This window comes from Pteropus alecto, unplaced genomic scaffold (genome assembly GCF_000325575.1).
Source record: "Pteropus alecto unplaced genomic scaffold, ASM32557v1 scaffold139, whole genome shotgun sequence".
Lineage (NCBI taxonomy): Eukaryota > Metazoa > Chordata > Mammalia > Chiroptera > Pteropodidae > Pteropus > Pteropus alecto.
In genome coordinates, this window is record NW_006443567.1 from 4,329,697 (window position 1) to 4,340,030 (window position 10,334).

Consider the following 10,334-nt stretch of genomic DNA (forward strand, 5'->3'; position numbering starts at 1 on the left):
ACTTGTTATTTCAGTTATCAACTCTTTCAGTGTGTTAATCTCTAGAAGACCTATTCTGTTCTTTTTGAGGGTTTCAATCTCCTTGTTATGCTCATCGAGGTATTTTTTCAATTTCTGAAATTGTTGATATGACTCGTTTCGGAACTCATTGAGTTTTTTTCAGAAGTACCATCCTGAATTCTCTGTCATTTAAGCTGCATATTTCTATGTCTGTAAGCTTATTTTCTGGAGATTTTTCTCTTTCTTTCTGAGATGCCTTGTTACCTTGGTTGTTCATGGTGTTTAATGGACTATTTCTCCGCCTGGGCATTAAAGGAAGTGTATTCTGCTGTTTTTCCATAATGAAGATTTATTATATAAAGGTCTCTCTTTAGCCTGTTGTAAAGAAGGCACTTTTCTTTTGGTTTCCATTACGTGGTATCTAAGCCTCTTGGATCCCTGCTTCATATAAAGCCTTAAAATGCCTTTCTTAAAAATTTTCTTGTAGATATTTAACCACTCTTGCTACCCTCAGTTTCAGTCCCTGTCAGTGTCAGTGACAGTCTTGGCAGCATTTGCTCAGATTCCCCTGAGGCTCTGCGGTGATCAGTCTAAGAGGGTATGGGGGCTGTGGTCCTCTGGTTGGGGTTAGGGGCTGGGACTCAGCCTCGGTTGCCACCGTGGTTGGTAAAAATCAACTATTGTTTCTCTGCTGGCCGCTTCTCTGCTTTATGCCCTGATGACTGGGCCCTGCCACCAGTTGGCCACGGGGAGCTCACAGCTATCCCAGGCAGGAATATTCAGGGAACTCGCTGCACAAACTTGCTGCTCCTTCTCCCCACCCCATCCTCCTACAGGGAGCTCCGGTGGCTGCGAGAGGTAGCTTCTTTATCTCTCCCAATCCATTGCCCAATATCCAGGGTTCTGACCTATGGTAGCTCTTACGCGCAGATCGCACACTCAGACTTGGTGGTGTGTAGTTTGGGTGTTTTTCGTTGAGTTTTATATGTTCAGCTTATCGTTGTTTCAAGGGGAGAGATCTGAGGATGTCTCTCATTCTGCCATGTTTCCGCAAAAAGTCCATGGTTATCTAGATTCTTCTAGGTCAACATTTCCTCCCAAGAATGTGGCCTGAACTTATTTGTGTTTCAAGTACTTAATTTCACATTTATTTTATGGTTGTCTGCTTATGAGTTCTAAAGATACATAATCAAATTTAAATGTTAATAGAAACAGAGATTATATCTTCCTGACACACTTCCAGAAATTAATATATGGTTAGCTGAATTGGATATTCAAATGCTACACAATTTAGATGTATGAATGAAATGGGAATGGTTGGTCTCTTGCAAGAAACTAGAATTTTGAGAGTGGGATGTGCAAATTCTTTGGGAAGGAGAACAAGTCAAGTCTGTGAGGTAGACAAGAATTTTGTTGCATCAAATATTTCTGGAAATAAGTGGATCGATCATGGGCTGGGTCTTAGATATTGTTTTATTATATAGAGAGTTTCACTGGAAACACATTCTTTCTGATGGGGTTTGATGCCAAGACTAAAATTGATACATGCTTAGTCAAATATTTAAAGTTGAAATATTTCTCACTGTATTTGTTACCTGAATCATTCACTAAGGTAATGTAAGAACAGCTTTGGTTCCATATGACTGAAATATGTTAGCATTTTACAGCTTCAAGAACACTACAAATATACAGCAGCTGCCCAAATTTAATTATAGTGGTGTTTCTTAAACCCAGGGAGACATTCTGTACAGCCTGATTCCCAGGGTTAAAATTTAGATATATACTCTGAAACTTTTCATACAAAATCGAAACTTGGAGAGATTTTTGTATATACATGAGTGTTAAATTTCTTTAAAATTTCTACTTACAATTTTAGACTACAAGAGCCCTAAAAGTTAAAATTTGTTTTTTAACTACTCCAATCTATGGAAGGGTAGGGAGAAAATTTATACTGACATGTAATATTACATAGTGATAGTTATTGCATTTAGTAATTTTTCATTATTATTCGTTGATTTGATTTTTATTTCTCACTATAAAACAATATAAACTTAGAAGTTTTTTCCTAGCAGTGATTTTAATAATTAGAAAAATTTGAAACATGAAATTGGATTTTTTTTAATTGTCTTAAAATTACAGATTTGCATAACAATATTTTTTTAAGAGTGATAAAAAACAATGTGTTGTTAGGAGAGTATGCCTCATGGTATAAGCATCAGTCAATCATCCATTGCACAACAGAAAGCATTTCCCAAAGAAACTCAATGAACAAGTAGATTATTGGTTCTGACTTTGTAATTTGGAATTTTTCTCATAAACCAATTCTGAAGGTTTTCTTTTTCAGTAACCTCTTATAACAATGATATTAAAGTTGGCCTTCCAGTTCCTGACATGATGGAGAAGTGCACAGATTGCTGAATCCTCTTCCTGATCCCAACCCTGGAAATGATCCAGAAGTATGTATGTGTTGAGCAGAGAGAGGTTGTGAGATCCCAGAATCTAAAATGAAAATTGTGAGGAAATTCTAGGGGCAGAAGAAGTGGTTGGATCCCACTGCAAAAAGCCACCCATCACAGAGAGAGGAATAGCTAAAAGTAGCTTTCCAGTTATGCTTTTTAGTCTCATCAGCATTTTGCTGGGAATGTCTTTCTTGATCCTGGCACCATTGCAGGATAGGATACAATAGGAATAGCACCAGTCAGAGGATTCAGGGCAACATCTGGGTAGCACCAAGCTCAGCTCTCATGAGGGGCGGATAATCACAGCCATTGGCAATAGACTAAGTGGTTACTCTAAGGATTACCATATACATACTTAACTTGCACAGTGTACTTAGAATCAATATTTTACTTTCAGTGAAATGTGGAAACTTTACCATTTTATAAGGCCCTTTACCCTCTTCACTTTATGCTGTACTTGTCTTACACATTTCGTTTACATACATTGAAAATCTCATAAGTCAATGTTATAATTTCTGTTTTAAACCTTCAAAATATTGTAAAGAACCTAACAGAATTGTTTATTATATTTACCCAGATAATTACAATTTCTGGTGCTCTTTCTCTATTCCTAATTTTCCAAGTTTTCCTCTGGTGTCATTTTTCATCTGAAGAATTTCCTTTAACATTTCTTTTGGAATGGGTATTCTGGAGATGAATTCTCTCAATTTTACTTCATCTGAAAATATCTTCGTATTACCTTCATTCCAGGAGTATATTTTCATTGAACATAAAATTTTGCATTAACAGTTCATCTCTATAGGCATTTTTAAAATGCTATGACATGTCTTTCTTGCCTCCATAGTTTATGATGAGAAATCTACTGCCATTGTACCATTATATGTAGTGTGGTGTTTTTCTCTGGCTGCTTTCTATATTTTTCTTCATATTTAGTTTTATGTAGTGTGATTATGATGTGTCTGTATGTGAATTTCCTTGAGTTTGACCTGGGTGGTGTTCACTCAGCTTCTTGAACATGTAAGTATATGCCCTTTGCTAAATTTGGGACGTTCTCATCCATCATTTCTTCAGGCATTTTTTCTGTACCACAATATTTTTCTCTCCTCTGAGACTCTAATAAAACAAATGTTAGATTTTTTTTTTTTGGTACTGTTTCTCAGATCCTCGAATTTCTGTTCATTATTTTAAATCATTTTTCTCTATTTTGTTCATTTTAGATAATTTTTATTGATCTATGTTCAAGTACACTCAACTTTTCCTTTTAAAACTTCATTCAGTTATTGAACACATCCAGTAAATTTTTTATCTGTTGTATTTTTCAGTTCCAAAATTTCCATTTAGTTCTTTATATTTTGTTTGCTGAAACTTTCTATCTTTCCATTTGTTTCAAGCATATTTGACTTTCTCAGACAAACAAAAATTGAGGGAATTTGTCACCAGCAGCCTATGTTGCAAGAAATTATAAAAGAAGTTCTTCAGAGAAAAGGAAAATTATTTAGGTCAAAAACTCAAATCCATATAAAAAAAGGAAGAGTGTTAAAGAAGAAATTAATGAAGGTAAAAAAAAAAGTCTTTTTTATCCCCCTTATTCTAACTGATATAACAGTTTGTTAAAATAATAATAGCAACAATGTATTTGGTGATTATAGCTTATGGATAAGTGAAATTATTGACAACAGTATTATAAGGGATGGAGGGAAGAAATGGGAATACTCTGTTATAAGGTAACTGTTATTTGAAATGGGATTAATTATAAACATACACCACAAACTCTAGGGCATCCATTAAAAAAATTAAAAAAAAAGAAAAGAAGTATAATTGATATACTAAGAGGGGAGGAAAAAATGGAATCACATGAAATGCTCAATTAAAACCAGAGAAGGCAGAAAAGGAGATGTGTCATCTTGTAGTTGGAACCTGATAATCATTTTGCTTTCCCCTTGCAAGCTGAGGGCTCTAATTTTTCATATGCTGGGTAATTTTGGATTATATCCTGCACATTTTGAAAATTATGAGACTTAGGGTCTTGTTTGATTTTTAAAGAAAATAGTGTAGTTTTGTGGTTTTATTTGGGGAGGGTTGTTTTTGCTTTAGAAGATATAAAACCTATTAGGGTCAAGCTGCAAGTTCCAAACAAATTCTGTAGACTGTGGTTCCAAAGTCAGTTTAGTTTTCATAGTATCTGCAGCGTTATTTGGACCTGTCTTGTATATACATCACTCAGTGACCACTCTGAGACTAGGTGTAGTGGTCTTTGCTTTGAAACTCAGAGGTGTGCCCAGGAGTTCACATACCACTTTACAGGATCTCTCTTCCTGACAAGGTTCTGGCCCTATGGGGCCCTCCATCACAGTCCTCTGGCCAGAAAGCAAGGCTTTCCTTTTCCTGTTCTTATACAAGATTTCTCATTGTCTGCACATGGTGTGAAGGGGAGAAAAAATCTTTTCCTCTACCTATCTAAGTTATAGGCTGAGGCCACTGTAACAAAAAATAGATTAACAAGAAGAAAGCATACAAATTTATTTAATGTAAGTTTTACATAATGCAGGAGTCTTCATAAGGAAATGAAGACCCGAAGAAGCAGTTAAAACTGAGTATTTTTATGATAGGTTTGATGAAGAGTGGAGAGTTGTGGGAAAATATGAAAGAATAAGAAAGAGTATGAACTAAATGTAGTAAACTGGGGGAAACAGCAAGTTCTGCTCATTTAGATTACTTTCAGCATCCCTTTGGAGATAAGGATGCTCCTTTCCTCCAGGTAGAGGGAGGTAACATCTCTCATGAGGGTCTTATGACCTGTTTCAGGGCAAGGTCAGAAAATCCTTCATGTATCCTGTACTTGCTATTTCTCAAATTCCTTCAGCTTGAAATATTCAATATGCCAAGGTCCCATATTTTGGGGTAGTGTATCCTGAACACTGTCCGTGGCAGAGCAATAGAAAGACAAAGAGAAATAAATAATGTTTATTTACTCCACACTATCGGGACCATAGTTCCTCCATATTGCCTGGTGCAGGACTGAACCTGGGCAATTTTCAAAATAGGCGAAATTGTCTTTGGCATCCTCCTACCATTTTACTAGCACCTGTCCCTCTACTTTATTTTAGATGACTTCTAAAGTTCCTTCCCCCAGTGAGAGGTTCTTATTTTAAGTAACTCAAAGTCATTAATGGTACAGAATCTGGGGTTCAAGACACCTTTGTTCGGACCCCATTTTTATTTGAATCCTATTTACTAATTGAGTGATCTTAGAAAGATTACTTAGATAATCTGCACTTTACTCTTACTTACCTCCTAGGGTTGCTCTAAATTTTAAACAGTACCTGACACATAGAAATAGTAAACACTTAGTAAACAGGAGCTATTACTTTTGTAACTTAAGGAGAAAATTTGCTGTTCTGGGACAAATTTCAAAAGTTTTAACATAGTTTTAAACAGCCACATAATATTAATATATACCAGCATATACATGTATTCTACTGAATGTATGGATTTAAATTGTGTCAAATCAAAGGTACAGAGTCTAAAAAGAGTAGGATTCTATTTTATTTGCATTCACTCCATTTCAAAGTATAAATTTTACTAATCAACATTTACTTTTATAGATATTGCACGTGTTTATTATCATGATTACATGAAATATATTTAATTCTTATTTGAGATTTAGTCATGTATACGTTTATTTTTTTATTTTAGGGCAATATTCTTTTTAGCAAGGCACAAACTCCAAAGTGATTTAAAGAAGAAATATAGGCAATATGATGTTAATCTCTATGTTTCTGAAATACAACTCAGAAATAGTAATAATAATAACTTGCATTGAATATTCCTTTTATAATTTCCAAAGCACTTCTACATAGCCTCTTTTGAAATTTAGTTGAATTGCATGTTTCAGTCTCAATAGTGAAAAATCTGACTCCACTCAGAAAATGAACCGAAAAAATAAATTTTTCATTTTTATACAATAATATTTTTATTTTTACTAACAGGAGCTGCACTTGTATCATGGATAGAACCTAACCACAATCCCATTGGTATAACCTATTTGTTTCTCCACAAACTAGGTGGAAGACAGAAAACCATTTTCATGATAGGCATCACATAAGTTAATGTTAGAGATAATAAACAAATAACATTTAAACTTAGAAAGTAATTTAAATATATTTAGTAATTTTACTTTTGTAGAAACATTCAACATATATTTATTGAATGAATGACAGGTTGAACTTTTTTATTAATTTAAATGAAAAAATGCAAGAAGGTAATGTGAAATTTTATTTTTGCCAAGCATTTATTAATATGTTTCTCTTTCTGGTTAAAAACAACAGCCTGACATTCGACTTTTGCTGTATTGCTCTTGCCTATCAAATAGGATATATTTACTTGCCATTTAAAAATTAATCATTCTCAGATCTAGTCTGATCTCTTACCATTCTCCTCTTCAAATCCTTAATGCCAGCCTACCTTGACTGCTTTGGACTGTTCTTTGTTCTATGGACACAATCATGCTCTCCCAGCTCAGGGACTCTGCTCATATGGTTTCCTTTGCTGGAATCCTATCCATTTGTGTGTGTGTGTGTGTGTTTTTCTGTGTAACAACCACTTTTAATGTTCATGAATTCTATGAGGCAGAAATGCAGACAGAACACAGCAGGTATGACTTACCTCTGCTCTACAATGTCAGAGACTTCAGCTAAGAAGACTTGAATGGCTGCGATGATTCAATGACTAATGTCCAGAGAGATGTTCACTCACTGGAAATTACTCTACTGGAAATTTCACTCAAATCTGGCACCTGGGCTGGGTTAACTAAAAAATTACACTCAGCTGGGCTGTTGAAAGAAGCAGCTATACGTGGACTCCTTATGCGGCTTTGGCTTCCCACAGCATTGTGGCCTTCAGGTTCCAAAAGTGAGTGTCTCAGTAAAAAAGTCCTACTCATTCGTGAAAGCTCTGATTAAATGCACTTCTCCCATATGAAGCCTTTCCTTATTTCTCCCTTCATGAGGTGTGTTTGTTCTCATTGTAGTTTCTTTGTTCTTCTCTTTAAGCACCTTTCTCATTTTGCCTTGGTTTTATAACTATGTTTATGTTTATGTTTATGTTCATCCTATGTTCCCATCTGTTCCTTATGAACATTTTGAGGGCAAGAACCAGGTTTTACTCATCCATGTATTCTCTAAAGCAATTAATAAATTACCCTCCTAGTATATTTTACACACTGAACAAATATCGGTTGAATCAAAAAGGAAAGAAAAGCTAGTTTTCTAATCTTCCATTAAGTATTTAAACGTCTTAAATACCCACTAAAAAACCCACACTTTTACTTGACACATACATGTGTTTGGGAGTATCATGAGTTATGTCAAACCACAAAAATAAAAAATAAAAAATAAATCGGGAATACCATTTGGCAGTTGGCAAAGGAATTGGGTAACCAGTGTGAAGTGGTTATTTCCAATCAACCATGCATCCATGGATGGTTTGTGAACCATGGTTAATTTAATATCCACACATGCTTATTAGAAGTATTCAGCCTCTTGCTATAATCAACTTGTTTATATATTTACAAGTAATGACTTTCTGGATATTTTAATTAAGAAACCCTTCATTCATTAGAATTCTGTTGACTAATATAATCCCTTCCAATGGGACAAACTACAATTTATTGCAGTTGTAGGAAGAGAAGGTTGACAAATTGCCACAGACATCCACAAAGAGGCCTTGATTAACCTGTTAATGGAAGAATTAAATCAGATAAATGTTCTGAAGAGCAATTTTGCAATATGTATCAAATGATGTTAAATTGTGCATATCCTTTGACCCAACAATTTCTCTTCTAGGAATTTATCCTCAACACTTGCCCAAGTATATAAACATATTATTAATTAAAGCATTGGTTATAAAAATATATATTTGGAAATAAAAAAATATGTATCAATGGAGTATTGGTGAAATAAACAATGGTATAGCCATATAGTGGATTGTTATATAGCTATTAGAAAGATTGAGGAAAATCTACATGCAATAACACTGAAAGATATCCATGGCACATTGTTCATCAAGGCAAGCTTCAGGACAATATGTATATCATGATTTCATTTGTAATAAAATCAAAAACACCAACATGTGTTTATAAATTGTAGAAATTTAACCAGGACCAGAGCTGTGTTGAGGGGGAGATAGAGAAAAAAGGAAGGTGGAAGGGAAGACTGGGCTATATTTAGTAGTTCTGACAACCAAATGTGTTGTTAATCTTACTCAAAAAATGTAATTCTAATATCAAGGAGCTCCTCCCTTTTTCTATCAATCTGTCTCCCAATTGGTCAGGTTCAAATCTTGAGCTCTTTCTTGGGAGCCAGTTCTCAGACTCTCTGTTCTGGCTAGTGTTATCAATTCTATCTCCCTACCTCTCTTGGTTTCCTCTTCCTTTCTTATCATTTCCACTTTCTTTACCTAGTAGTTCAGACCTTTAACACTTTATCCCTCAATTATTGCAGTTGCCTCCTAGCAGATCTCCCAGCCTGTAGTTTCTTGTCCCAGCTCATAAACCCTCTTTCTGTCCTATACAGAGTCTCCTTAATCCTCAGCTGTGTGTCAACACAAAGCCTTCAGTGCTTTCCACTGGTACACATTCCAACTCCAGAGGAAGGCTGGGCAGTCGGTTGCTCTCCCACAGCCTGGCTCAGTCTTCAGTTCCAGGTGTAACTCCCTGGACCCCACATAGTAATGGGCTAAACTTCTCTGGTCATGAAGATCCATATCTGGAAGGCCCTTCCTGCCTTCCAGCTCTCTGAATACCACTTATTCTTCAGTACTCACCTGCACCACTATAAGAACCCACTTACTTTTTTGGGCCCCAGCAAAGCCTTCCTCACCAAACTCCTCATTTGCCACTTTTTATAATCTTTCATTGACATGTGTGTAAATCCCTAGGATGTGTGCAGAACCTTCCTAAAAGTGTAAACCATGTCTCTTATACCAATTAATAGATTATATAACCTGAATTTCCTCAAGCTTTGCCAGCCTGTGAGCAGAATAGGGTCATGATAATCTATACTTCCCTGACTTTTGTCCCTATCTGCTTATGTGGGAGCCTGTATTCATATAAAATGCCCTAGTCTCTAAGTAGCCTCTCACCTTTGCTCATCATCAAGGCCCTGTTAGCTGTCCAGATCTATTGCCATGTGACATATAACATTTCTTTCCTCATTTCTTGTTCTCAACCTCTGTCAGGCACCAGTACCCCACACTGGGCACCACTGCTGATTCCACTGGTTACCACCATGTTAGCTAGGCACCAGCTTCCTGCAGGCACCACTACAACTATATTTATTTTTGCTTGCCACACTGCTGTGAATCTAAGTTTCTCAGACATTACTGTTGAATGAAAAATGATATTCACTAGGACATGCTTTGATTTGCTTTTCCAGTGATGAAGATAGGTTGCACTGATTTATCCTTACACTCTCTCCAGTCATCATTGGGATATGTCAACAAACATTTATGAGGTGGTTTTCAGGGCTCAGGATACACGTTTCTGAGCTGTTGAGCACAGTAATCCTACCTGCCAGGGTTGCCAGCCCAAATCAATCAATTCTACTCTGACATGTTTTGATCCTTATATGGAAACTTCCTATTTCTGGGTCTTCAAAGTTCAAATCCAAGCAGGAGTTGATCTCGAATTTCAAGAAAGGTCAGCTCACACCTCAAACAAAGTTTCTTTGAGCCCGTCTGCTAGGCCAAAGAGAGAGTTCCCTAATGCAGTTCTCATAAGAAAAACTGGGGAGTAAAACAATCAAAGAAAAGCTTTCTCAGGAGTGGCCCAGGGAAGTGCAGCTGGGAATGAATGGACAAATGCTCTGCATACGAAAG